Source organism: Puma concolor, chromosome C1 (assembly GCF_028749965.1).
Source record: "Puma concolor isolate L17-30 chromosome C1, mPumCon1.1.hap2, whole genome shotgun sequence".
NCBI lineage: Eukaryota > Metazoa > Chordata > Mammalia > Carnivora > Felidae > Puma > Puma concolor.
Genome location: NC_141674.1, coordinates 136,505,922 through 136,520,385, shown reverse-complemented (window position 1 = coordinate 136,520,385; position 14,464 = coordinate 136,505,922). Strand labels below are relative to the sequence as shown.

Here is a 14,464-nt window from a genome sequence, read left to right as displayed (position 1 = left end):
GTAAAAGGAATAATAACACCTGCTGTATCGGCCACTGTTAAACTTGAATAATACATATCAAAATCTTTAGGAAATATGAAATGTTATTTTTTAAACTTTGTTCTTGTTATACAGAGAAAACTGACAAATCAGCAGTCCCTCAGGCTTTAGAAATTCAGCATACCGTGCCATTATTGGATCACAGACAATTTTACAAATATTTTTATATTTTCGTGCTGGTCAAAAATGTGCAGCAGGGCTGTTTGTCTGCAAACCAAATGAAAAAAAAATTAAATGTTAAGACTTAACTGGTCAGTTTCTATGAGATTAAAATGAGTAGCTGTAAAAGAAAAGTTTAAATATCGGTTACTGTGTTTTGAAAAACAAACACAATATATTTAGATGAATTTAGACTATATTTTTTTTTCAAACCCAACGTCCATCTCACTCTGCCTGCAACTTACCAAGTGATGTAAGTAGAAATGGTTGTCTTGAAATATGCCCTCAATAAAACAGCCAGTTACCTTTCTTTAATTAGCAAGTAATGAGCTATTTTGTCTACTTATACAGATGTGTAAGTTTTAACTTGTCATTTTTTTCAAACTGATTAAACAACATATTCATATTTCAAAGATTATGAAGCTTTTCCTTGGGATGTCTTTTTATCTTTAAAAACAACAATGCTAATAGCTTCCTTTTTCCTATATTCAAACAACTATTTACTACCCCTTCTTGATGTGGGCTTTCAAAATACAAAGAAGGTCTGGCAAGTTTTCAATGTCCTTTTTAAAATCTGTTCTTAAGCGCTTGTAAAAAAGCATAAAGGGTACTTCTTTGGAGAATCGATAATGTCCTACATTCAGTATTTGTATATTAAGGACTGTCAGTTACATTTAGTGTATTCATTCATTGGAATCTGTTCTGTTAATCTGCATGCAACTGATTTCAAGAAAGCCAAAGTGATCAGAAGAAGTCAAAGTTAACATAACAATTCCTTTTCTACAAAAAACAGCCTAAGACATTATGGGTCCAAATTTCAAAGCAAGTTACTGTATTTGCAAGTTTTAAGTCACACTTGGCAGTTTTTCCAAACACAGTGGTCAGGAACTGAAAAAAATAAACATGTGTTTCCAGGATTTTCTTTTCACATGCCACACAAAAAGCGATGTTACAACTATGTTTTCACTCCCTTTAAAAAGTTCTTCTTAAGGAAGAAGGCTTAGCTGATTTGTGTTATTTTAAGGTAGATTTTACAAAATAACATGAAGAGGCAAGACAAATATTACTTTCACTGTATAAATGGGAGTTTAACTTCCCCAAAGGGATTTCTTGAAAAATCTGATCTATCATTATGCAGTGATATTTTGTACTTTAAATCTAATAAATTCAGAACACTTAGCCCATTCCATCTTCCAGTTGCCTTAAACAAAGGGAAAATAAAAGAATCAATCTACATACAATTCTTAGGCAGCAAGTCTAAAGCCATTCCCATTTTGCTGAAAGAGTAACTGAGGTAAAGTAAATTTATCGCTTTCCTGAGGCTTAACAAAGTCTTAGTAGCTGCAGAAGGATGAAAATTCACAGGTGTGGTTCTTACTCAAGACAAAGGAAACAATCAATCACAAACTGAGCTTTCTCAGCAGTCCATAAAGCTTCCAAACCCAAAAATATCTCCATTACTGGTAGACCAGGTGGCCCAAATCTCCACTCCAACCTTTCCACCTCATTGAAAGTGTTGCCCTGAAAATTCTGACCTATTGAAATGTAAGTATCGTATTTTGTAGGAATAACAATACCAACCATCAATTCCTTAGGAAGAATTTATTTCTCAGTTCCCTAAGATCCGGAACTACAGAAAACAGGATCCAGGACAGAAAGTGAGTTGGGTGGAGAGTAAAGGATAGAAAGTGTTCAGTGTAGAATCCTCCTCTGGGAGACTGGATACTAATGGAGACTTTGGGCAGCGGTGAACAGTGAGTATGGATGGCCCTGGCACCTGGACGAGGAAAGAGAAAATGAAAGAACAAGAGGATAGACTTCTCTGAGCAGGATGGGCTGTATCAGGAATGTCTGCAGAGGAAAGGATGATTAGAAAGGGTTGTAAAACACAAGGGGAAAATGGTCCAGAAATTGCACTCCTTGCTCTTCACCCAAATGAGCTGAAAACCTATGTCCACACGCACACAAAAAAATGGCACAAGGATATTTGCAGCATCTTTAGTCATAAATGCCAAACTTGGAAGCAACCGAGATGTCCTTCAGTAGATAAATAGGTAAACTGTGATACATCCAAATAATAGAATGTTATTTGGTGCCAAAAAGAAATGAGCTACTAAACCATGAAAGACGTGGAGAAAACTAAAATGCATATTACTAAGTGAAAGAAGCCAGTCTAAAAGTCTACATACTGTATGATTCCAAGCGTGTGACATTCTGGAAAAAGAAAAACTATGGAAACAGTAAAAAGATCAGTGGTTGCCAGGGGCCAGAGGGGAGGGAAAAATGAACTGGCAGAGCACAGGAGACGTTAAGGGGAGTGAAACTATACTCCGTTTACTAACACGTTGGATACATGTCATTATACATATGTCCAAACCATGGAATGTACAACACCAAGAGTGAACCCTAGCGTAAACTATGGATTTGGGGTGATAATGATGTGTCATTGGAGGTTAATTGGTTGTAACAAATGTACCACTCTGGTATAGGATGTTGATAGTAGAGAAGGCTGTGATGGTGTAGGGGCAAGGAATATATAGGATCTCTACTTTCTACTCAATTTTGCTGTAAATATAAAATTGCCCTAAAAAATAAAATCTAGTTTTTAAAAAAGCAACCGTTTAACAACTTTGTCTAGGACAGTCTTTCTTAACCTCTACTGTGTTTTTTTGTTTGTTTGTTTATTTGTTTTTAAGCATTATTGTTTTTAAGTTATGCGCTCCTTTGAGTTTCCAATGACAGCCATATATTCTCTCCCCAGCAAAAATAATAGCACCTCCACACGTTCTCACAAAACAATGCATACAACTGCAGGTATTCACAGATTCCCTGAAGTTCATCCATAAAACTAATACTAGCTAATTTTATGCACTTACACTAAGTACCAGATACTGTGTTATGCACTGTGTCATTCTGTCCTGGCAACAACCTTATAAGGTAGAAATTATCATCCCTGGTTTTCTTACAAGGAAATGTAATTGCAGAAAGTTTTTTTAACAGCTGCGGAGGGGTCAAGTTGGGACTCCAAACCTGAACTGATCACAAGAGGCATGTACCTAACCATTTCCTATAAGTGAGTCTGGCTCTGGCAGATCACGGACCCCAGCTAAGCACCCCTCATCTAACAACGGGTCTGTTTGCCTGTTTCCAAGCTCGTATTCTTGGGTCAATAAAATATCTATCTAGGCCAGCATATGCAGATTATACAGAGCTGGACCTACATTGGAATAGAAGGTAATCATTCGCAGGGTGCCTGGGTGGCTCAGTTGGTTACACATCCGACTCTTGATTTCGGCTCAGGTCATGATCTCAAGGTTCGTGAGTTTGAGCCCCACACCAGGCTCTGTGCTGAGAGTGCAGAGTCTGCTTGGGATTCTCTCTCTCCCTCTCTCTCTGCCCTCCCAAGCTTGTTCCCTCTCTCGCTCTCAAAATAAATAAATAAAAACTGTTTTAAAAATTAGAAAAAAAAGAAGGTAATCATTTGCTGTTGACCCAACTTCCACAATTGGCCTCACCCCCATTTATCCTGCCACCTACCAGGCCATAGGTGATGGGCAACAGCAACATTTCTCTGTATTTACCTGAAAGCAGAAAATTTGGACCATTGCCACTGAAATAAAGACTGGTTCAGCTCAACGTGAGGCTCAGTGTTGGTGGCTGATAAAGAATATTCTATAATCAATAGAGATTCATGCTAGCTAAGATGCAAACCACATATATTAGTAGAGATTTGCAAACTCTGAATAAATAAGTCAAATGTGAATAAGTGAAATAGAGGACAAAAGAAGTTCAAATCCCTTAATATGGAGCAGAATTAGCCCTCACATCTTCTTTCAACCCAAACTTTCTGGGTCTGAGGTATAGGTTTGTTTTTTTTTTTTTTTTCTTTAGGCTAAACCAACAGAGCTCTCCTCTCGATGTCTCAGAAAGACATCAAGTACAAGGCGTATAAAACAGAATACATCGGGGGTACCTGGGTGGCTCAGTCAGTTAGGTGTCCGACTTCGGCCTCGGTCATGATCTCGCAGTCCGTGAGTTTGAGCCCTGCATCGGGTTCTGTGTTGACAGCTGAGAGCCTGGAGCCTGCTTCACATGCTGTGTCTCCCTCTCTCTCTGCCTCCCCCCGCCCCACTCATGCTCTGTCTCTCTCCATCTCTCAAAAGTGAATTAACATTAAAAAAAAACTTTTTTTAAAAACATTAAAAAAAAACTAATTTTAAAATCACTGTCCACCCAATCAAAAAGCCAGAAAAAATGAGTGTCATTCTGAGAGCTTTCCCCTTTCTCATTCCTATTATTGAATTTGCATATGTCCTGGTGATTTAACCATCAAAATATCTGCTTAGGTCTCCTGTTATTGGTCAGGAGTGTTACAATAGCCTCCCAACTGCCTTAACCCCATCTCCAAGTCTCTTCAACACCATCAAATGAGTAATTTATTCTAACATATGAATCTATTGTTTAATTACTCGAATTTTTCAGTGTTTCCTCATTTCTCTTAGATGGCATCCAAACTCCTCGATATGTCATTATGGGTCCTAATTCCCACAAATCTCCACTTTGTTCTCCACCAACTCTGTGCTCCAAACCATGGGCACCATTTCTCAATGCATTTTCACAGAGACTTGGCCTACTCATAACACACACCACCCCCAAAATCCTGCTTTCTCTCCTGCTCCCAGCCAGGGTACCTTACCAAATTCATTACAAGTTACATAACTCCAACCTCTTCAAGATTCAACTCAACTATCATCTAGTCTTGGAAATCTTTGAAAGTCCAACCTGGGTCAGGACATCATGTGCTCATGGCACCATCTAGAAGGGGCACCAAACAATTGAGGGGGAAGAAAAGCTAATCTGAAATTATTTGATTTTTTTGAAGGCAATAAATATTTATCCCAGGCAAAATCAAAACTTTGCTGGTCTTCACTGCACTGGCTCTATATTTCAACATTATTTTTGTTTACTTACAAAGGATTACAACATAATCCTTTCAATGGCACACCCTGGGTATGCCTTCTTAATGTTCTCATATGTAAGATACGTTCTATAATTGTTGCTTTTCTCAAATATCATCCCAACTGGAATGTGAATCCTTTTTTTTTAATTGTTTTAAATTTTTATTTGTTTTTGAGAGAGAGACAGCGTGTGAGCAGGGGAGGAGCAGAGAGAGAGGGAGACACAGAACGTGAAGCAGGCTCCAGGCTCCAAGCCGTCAGCACAGAGCCTGATGTGGGGCTCGAACTCACGAACTGTGCGATCATGACCTGAGCCGAAGTCGGACGCTCAACCGACTGAGCCACCCAGGTGCCCCGAATGTGAATTCTTCCTGAACAGGAACCATGACTCTTCTTGTTTATACCCAGTGGTGGCTGCGATGCCTGCCAAATACTAGGAGTTCAATAAATGCTTATGTACAGAAAGAAAAAGGAGGGAGTAAGAGAGGATGGATGGGAAGACGGGAGAGAAAGAACAAAGAGGGAGGAAAGAAGGGCATTTCTTCTAGCCTAACATCCCGTATTTATAACTTTGAAATTGAATTCTCAATGCCCCTCATGCCCTGATAGCTTTGTTAGCAACATATAGAAAGGCAGCTTTGAACGCTGGCAAGCCCGAAGACAGGTAAAATCGGTTCTTGTCAAGCCCAGTCTTCTCTAAGGATGAGTTGGTTGTTCTCCAGCTCTCACCTAGAAAGGTCTTTAATGTGAATCCAGTATCACTTTGGAGTTCCCACAGGATATATAACTAGTCACTCTCCACTGCCTTCCCTGAGCTGCCTGCTTCCTAATACATACCTCAAGAAACTCCCTGGACCATTAGCCTCCGGCAAAAACTGGTGGATCCCAAAGGCTGGCAAGCTCCACATACCAACTTTCAGAAGAATCTCAATCTGCGACAATCCAGTAAATGGTACTAATAGCAGTATATTCCGCTCACACCAAAGCCATGGCCAATGGCCTGCCCCTTCTACCCCATTTGCACACTGACAAAAGCCTACCAATTCAATGGGTCACAGGGCCCTTATTTTCCCATTAAAAAATAATAAAAGGCTAAACTGAGACATATGCTAAATGAGAACCAAACTATTTTGAAAAGTTATAATGAATTCTTATGACAGGAATTATATTATGCATAATATAAACATCTGTATTTAAGGAAGATAATGGTTTAGCTCCAGGAAATAATAGCTAAGCAGTGATGACTTAAGCAAATGTTTTACAATTAATGGAAATAAAAATTACATATTATTACAGTTAAGGGATGTTGGGGAAATGGGATAGGAGGTAACTCATACCAATGGATTCTGACGCAAGAGAGAATTAAAGTTTCTATAAAACAAACCCTCCCCCAAAGAGGGAAGCTGCAAAAAAGATCAAAATTCTTGGGTTCAAAGATGTTAAATTCTACTCTTTAAATCCCGTTACATATGTAGTGACAGCACAACCATGTCTACCTTCAACAGAGTCAATCCACCTCTTAAAATGAGATATTTAAAGGCAGACTGTTGGCCTTGTGTCTTGGATGGCAGATCACAGAATTCCAAAGCCCTTAAGATGCTGTAGCACTGGTTCTTACTAAGTCGTAATTAACTTCATTGGGAGTTACATGATAGCAACTTAGAACAGCATTTGGCTGAACATTTTTAGTATTCTTCCACTCGGTAATTACTACTTCAGTGGGAATCTCAAGTAAGGAACACAGGGCAGAATTTGGCCCACAAAGAGAAGCACATCAAGTAACTGGCCCAATTTGTCATGCCAATAACACAGTGTATTAAAATCTCCCACGAACCTTCCCCATTAGTGCGCTGATTTTATCATGAATGTAAATTCCACCAAAATGACTACTCAGATCCTTTACCAAGTCTCCAGGAAGGGCAGTGTGTAGGAGAGAATATGGTCAGGGAATGGCTCCATATACCCGATAACCACCCTAGAAGGGCAATTATGCGCAAACTAAGTAAAGAGTTGGATGCTATTTGGCAGTTTAACCACATAATAAATTCCTATTGATGCAAGAAAAAGGAGCCATCGCATCCCTAGTCTGGGCATTAAATATCTGAAGAATAAGATTTAGGCCACTGAGACTTGGACTTGTGTTTCAAAATGAAAACCCAATACTAGGTTCAGAATGATAGCTATAATGACAGTCATATATTAGAAAACTTCAAATTATACAATATGTAATTTTTCGCTACCATTAATTGTGGAACATAATAGGTCCTGAAAAAACCAATCGTGATTCTTCTTCAAAAGTGTTTATATAGAGCATGACCTAATTTTTATTATAAAAATGGAGACTTTCTTTCCTTTTTTTTTTTTTGCTTGCTTGCCTGCTTTAAATTACAGTATTCACTTGGAAACTAATTTTAGGCATTATCCATTAGACATTTGAGTTTAAAGGACATTCAAAAATCACAAATTGATGCTGAATATAGGAAGACTAGATTTTTAAAATATATTCTTGCCTTCACTACCTACATTCCTCTAGGCGATTCACCTGAGGTCCTGAAGAAGATAACTAATTCATTTCCTGAGGGTCAAGCCACAATCCCCTTGATGTGGTGTCTTGGCCAGACTTTCAATTGAAGGCCATTAACACCACTTCCCCCGAGCAGTCTAACCTCTCTTTTGTCATGAAGTCCTCATTCTCTACCGCCACCATGTTACCCGCCAGCAGCTGTTACTTCTCAATGGCCCCAGCACTGAGAAACTAGAGAAAAATCGTACCAATATGTCCTACCAAGTAAGGCAGACTGCTGTCCCATTGGCCAGCCCACCCATCAATGCGCCATGTTTGTTAACATTCGAAAAGACATTTGTGCAGAGCAAATTGACAGAGCCCGTGTTTATATCAGAAATTTCAGAAACGGCAAGAGATTTATTCGTGGAATCTTAACACCCATTCAGACTGTCATAAAACACAAAGGACCAGATTCAATAAAAACTCTGTCCAATTTCCACAACACAAAAGTCTGTGTGAGCCTTCAAAACAAAATCAGTTTTTCCAGTTTTGCAAAGGGCTGTTCAGACTTCAGTAGCATGGGAGCCAGCTGGGGCATTTCCTTACTCATCCCTTAAATTAGTTTCAAAAGTACTTTTGAGGACCACATTTGATCAGAAGAATTTGCATGCTTTTCTCCTTTCTCTCTCTCTCTCTCTCTCTCTCTCTCTCTCTCTCTCTCATCCTCTCATTCTCTCTCTCACACACACATTTCATAGTACATCACATGGAGAACAAACGACAGAACTGCAGCATATGTCTCATGCAGTTAAAAGCTTTAAAACTGGCCCGTAAAACAGAATTCTTTGGTACACAGTGAAAAATATTTTTTGATTCCATAATCCATACTGCAGTAAAGTTGGGTATAATCATTTTTAAAAGTTGCTGTGTCCATGGACAGATGTTTTTCATACATACTGGGAATGTTTCCTTTACATTCCTAAGGACATAAGAGTTTGACATCGAGCCAGTACCTCTAGAAATGGTGAAAGCTAAAGACACCCCATACTGATGCTTTTACTCTTCCAAGAAACTTTCTCCCACAACGAAAATGTTAAAACTTTTACCCCACAGCCCACATTCTGAGATTAGTCCAATAACTAATGTTCTGTCCAAGTAAAATACATTTTGTCATAGCTTGAAAATGTTACCTTTCACAGAAGTATAGTATTTCTGACCAGCAGGGAACATATGTCAACATTATCTATTATTACCCAATGTCAGGACCAAAAAGGGAAGGTGGGTGGTGGATGTTAATAACGACTTAAGCGATTTCTAAAAGAGGCATTTGAGAAGTACAAAGCCAGAAGTTTCAAATGTTTTGTCTTATTTTCGCTGTGTCAGCAACCTGCCCCCCCCCCCACCCCTCACCAGAACAAACCTAACGCTGCCTCCAACCCAACGCCTAGTTCTCTTTTCAATTTTAGCCAACGCTTTGCTAAGCTGGAAAGTTTGAAAAATACCCTAGAAAACTTCTCCACCAGAAATGAAAAACAAAAACATATGACCAGCAATGATGAAAGCAACTCCCACTCGCTAAGAAAAAGATTTTCAATCACAGAAGCACACGGCTTTTGGATTTGAACATTTATTTTCATTTTTCAAGCTACTTGTCTGGTGTTTAGATTTGGGGGTTGGGTTTCTTGTTTGACATCGGAGGAGGTGGGGGTAATGCTGGTTGGGAGCGTAATTGTATTTAAGCAATTTTCTCAAAGGTAAGCAGAAAGTATTCTCCTCGTGCAACAAAGCTGCCTGGGAGACCATGCCCGTCCCCAGCTGAATATGGGTTTCTCCTGCAGGAGGAGCTGAAAGGCACATTCCACAACAGTCCAGAGGAGAAAAAGTGTCTCCCACCTCTCTTACAGTTGGATCAAGATGTGGCAATACTATATTGTGAACTGGCGGCTCACCATGCCTCTGTCCTGGGCATCCATAACCATGAACTCAGAATGTGCTTGGAGCCACCACGATTGGGAACAATCAAGTTCTTACTGTCCTTGGGGGCCACATGGCTCTCCAGGAAAAGAGACTTGAGCTCTCACCTCACTACATGTGTATCTTGGGGAAATTTTCACTTTGGATCATAGAGAAAGATGTGCATCCTGGTTCAAGCCTAGAACAAGAAGTACTGGGGTAATATGTCCCCTGAACCCTAGAGATTTGTACACTTTCGATTCAGGGGCATAGTGTCGAGTTTCTGCGCCTGTTGAAAAGTTGATTGTCATTCACTCACCTGTTTGGCTGATAGAAAAACCAAATCTTTCTCTTCGAAGAAATCATTCAAGAAAGATTAGAGAATAAAAGCATCTAAATAAATCCCTCAAGTTAGGAGGCTCTTAGAACTATAGGAAACACAGCCCATGGCAGAGCACGTGTCACAAGACTGGAGGCAACGCCTACTGTTTTGACTTCTGGGGGAAGTCATCCTAATTCATTCTTCCTCATCTCATTCAGCTTCTGAGGACAGAAGTCGTACAGCTATAGGTTCCTTCTGGATAGCGTATCACTAAGGCAAAAGGAGACTTTAATCCTACTACTGAAGTCTTCCATTTTGCTCATCAAACAGTCCTTTAGTTGCCAAATGACAGGAGTCCATATTTGTCCCAAACCTGAATCATGGCTTAGAACAATCAAATTATAAAGAATTTTCTACTCTTGTGGTGTGATGTTGCCCAGCACACCAAGCGGAGGAGAATGCTTTGCAGCAAGCCTCCCAGTGCTGCAGGAGACCATTCCCTTCAGGCATCAGTTCTCTGTCCCCCACTCCTCCTGGAACCACATTCACAATATGGTCCATGTGGTTCAGGGTCTGTTTGTGCTCGTGGTAGAGGATAAAGTTAATTGACCACCTCTCGTTTAGAACATGGCTTCTGAGAAGTTCCACCTGAGCTAACAAACCACAGAAGGTGTTGAAGTTAGATAAATAGTGTCCTTTAGAAGACTCTTTAAATGTCAACATTTAATCTCAAGATGGAAAAAAAAAAAAAAACCTTGTAAGTTCAACCTCCTTATTTTTAAAGATGCAAATTGAAGCCGAGAGACCATGAGCAGCTTGCTATGTCACATGGCTCAGTGGGCACTCTGATCCCACTCCGTTTTGGCATGACATCATGGGAAGGTAAGTTAAATAGGGGTGGATCCTGGTATCCAGGATCCTGGTTTCCTTCAGGCAGGGAGAATTAGGTAGCAAGTTGGAAAATGTGTGAGGGGCCCCGGGTGCTGTCCCAAGGTTATGATGCTGTTTCCGTGGGCTTCTTCATCTGTGATTTGGGCACTTTTCTGCAAGTATGTTATCTTTCAGCTAAAAAAGAAGGAAAGAGAAAAATGATACAGCTGTGTTTATACACGTAATTTTTAGTGAAAAAAGCTCTCCTTACAAAAGTTAAGATAAAAGACCACATACAAAGAGAGTTGACTTAAGTTATCATTTCCATCCCCAGCACTGGGAAATGAGAATTAAGGATTCCAATGAGGAAAACAGTAACACACGTCTTCAAAATAACAATAACTTTCATTTGAAATGTACTAATCAGGTTATACAATATTCTATTTCATTTCCCTTGATGTTCAAAACAGCCTGTTCTCAAAGAAGAACATTTGTGTCATCATTTTATAAGGATGAAAACTTAAGTTCAGAGAGATTGATTAACTCGTCAAAGGTGACACAGCCGGTCGGCTGGCAGGGCAGGAAGGAAAAGGTGGGTATTTTGACCCCTGCGCATCTAAGCATTTTCTCCACTATGCATGCTGCCAGTCAGAGTCATATCTTGCCTTTGTGGGGACGTAGGACATTCTCATTCATTCCCCACAATACATACCAAAGATCAGGTGCTTCAGGGATTACAAACGTGGAATGGAAATCCATCTTCAAGAAATTTGTTTTTTTATAAGGAAGTGAAACAGCTTAGCTTTTAAGATGTAAGTTCAATCACCAAAAATTAATCTTACGGGACAATTTTGTCTTCAGTTGCATTTTGAGATGGCCAGAGTCTAAGAAAAGCTGAAGAAGCATTTTAGGTTCAAATTGCCGAGAACCTAGTTCCTTTTTGAGCCAAGGAACATTTTTAGGGGTGGAAGCGGGGGAAGATGTGATATTTTAATTGTTTCTCTGCTGGTGCATGACTCCTGAATAGACCTTATGCCTTATAGAGAGGTTAAGAGACACTAATGAAAACACCAGTATGAATGTTTGTTTTTTCATAATTTGGAATCTGAAAAATGTAAATGATGCCTAATCTCTACCATATCCCATCTAAGAAGGAAAAAAGGCTTGGAAGAGACAAGAGACAAAATTAAAAGATGAAATTATGCCCGGGCCTTCTTCCTACTGATGTCATCTGAGCAGCTAACCTAGCTGAGCCTTAGAAGCTCTGCCAGTTTTAATGGTGAGCACGTTAATTTGTATAATAGCCTCTTGGGTGAATAGGTTACATGTTCTGCCTCAGAGTTATCCTGGAACCTTTTCCTGGGTAATATCATCACAATACTTGCTTCTTATATTGGCCTATGATGAACAGATGACATTTGCCTGGATTTGGATTGAGTGTTAATATACCATATTAGATTGCAGCTGACAGGCCCCCTTTTTCAATTTATTTGAGGCTTCTTGCAGAAGAATAGTAAAACATATGATGGGTCCAGATACAACTAGCCAAAAGCAGACCAGAAAAAGAATTATGCCAAATTAATGGAACTGAAGTAATCAGGGCATTGTAGAATTTAGTCCATTGTTTCTCAACCTTCTCATATGAGCAATTCAGAGCACCACACAGTCAGTATGTTTGGTTGCCATAAAAGGAATAGCTGTATTAAAATACCGAAATAATAAGCTATAACAAATTAGCATGTGAATTAGAGTAATATTTCCAAGGAGAAAGGTACTGATACGAACTAAAAGCCTAGAATCCATACATACTGACTCAACAATCCACTTCTAGAAATATGTTCTAAGACAGCCGCCAAGAATATGAACAAATATTTGTCTACATGCAACATTTATGCCAATCGTATTTATAATCTGGAAAAGATTGGAAACAACCGAATACTCAACATTAGGGGATTGATTAAATAAATAATGGTGCAGCAAGATAAAGGACATTGTGGAAGAATATTTAGTGACACTGAAATATATTCAATATAGATTCTTACACAAAAAGAGATTTAAAAAAAAATACAGTAGGAGATACATTTTTCTTTAATGTGCATAGAACAGAACATGCGTAGATGAAGTGCTTGGAGGCATGTGAGCCAAAATGCTAACAATGGTTACTTTCTAATTGTGGGATTGTGGGTTGTTTCTTACTTTCTTACTTTTATAAATCTAAACTTCCTAAGTTTTCTATAATGGACCTGAGTTACTTTTGTTAAGAGAAAAATAGCTTTTTTTTTAAATAAAGAAGAAACGGCCACCACACACCATAGAAGCATTTGTCAATGCAGCAGAAACAAACAAACAAACAAACAAATGTTACAGGCACATTTATTATCTTCTGTTCTTTTCCATTCAAAGTGAAAACGCCATTCTAGCAAAAACGAAAATAAAATACGATTGTTTTTAATTACTCTATTTTTCTGTGGCAAACGTAGAATGTAAAATATTAAAATTATCTGAGGAGAATATTGTAAGTATCAGTTTCAACACGGCAATGCAGTTCAGTGGGCTACAGACTTGATATTTAATCTGCTATTATGAGTTTACATAATGCCTCAGTGTCTCAGTTTAATTACTAATAAAAGGGGGACAGGCTGTGAGTCATAGTCAGCTCGTTGAAGAATATTAGACCAATCAAACCAAAAGAATGCTTTAATTTCATTTGGTCTTAGTTCCTGCTTTAGAGCAGGATTAAAAATAAATATAGAGAAAGAGATGGAGAAAGTGAGTCACCTAATTTACATCTAACATAACGCAAACAAGCATTTCTTTAATAGGTGTTCAGTACCTGAAGTGCTAAATTACAGCAACTTAGAGAGGCAACTTCTTAATGGAAAATCCTAGCATTTTTAATCTCAGTGCAGATATTTTACCTTGTCAACTCAGAATTCATCTGATTTTGAAAAAGAAAAATCTTTTACTTGGAGACAAAGGTAAGCCACAGTACACCTCAAACTAATTAAAGATGAATCTCTTCTGGAACAATGGTACAAAGAAAAAAGCAAATTATATTTTATAACTCAGACAAAACAGTCATCCACCAAAAGAATATTGCCTTCTTTTAATTATTAGAATAAATCATTCCATGGAAAACTGTTTGGCACATAGTGAAGATAAGAAGATGATAAATATAATACAAAACAATAAGAGGAGATAGATTCTCTATTCAAGCAAACTTATCCTAGTTGCAAGTGAAACCCTGAGGGCCCACATACCAAGTTACCTCAGAGGCCTCAAAATGTCAATGGTACCTCATATAAGACCTTCATATAACCTAAACTGATTAAGATTGATCCAATTTAATTTTCAGTAACTAGCCCTTGGTAGCATTCTGACTAAAATAAAACACTGAAACTTTTTCCTCAAAAATATTTTTAGCTACTAGGAGAAAAGCCATAGTAGGTATTTTATTCATTAAGTATGAGTTGAGTAAACATGGAGTGAGTGGTTTATGCTTCACCAGGTAGAGTAACAAGCATTTGGCGGTAGGGCAATAGGTTGGAGCGCAGCCTAGGATTTGCTTGAGTTCCATTTCTGAGTAGCCTCCCTTTTCTAGAGACACTTGGGTGTTGAAAACCCAAGTACATTTCTAGAAGCTTTTCTTATCTTTGG

General features: G+C 38.7%; 1 long non-coding RNA gene across 3 annotated transcripts in view; it reads right to left on the bottom strand.

Annotated features, from left to right (window-relative positions):
* Nucleotides 1–8,460: 8,460 nt before the first annotated feature.
* LOC147578450 (uncharacterized) overlaps nucleotides 8,461–14,464 on the bottom strand; it is a 90,002-nt gene continuing 83,998 nt past the window's right edge. For all 3 annotated transcript variants that reach the window (XR_015255204.1, XR_015255206.1, XR_015255205.1), the window contains one exon: nucleotides 8,461–11,002. This is a non-coding gene — a long non-coding RNA (uncharacterized LOC147578450). The remainder of the gene's footprint in view (nucleotides 11,003–14,464) is intronic.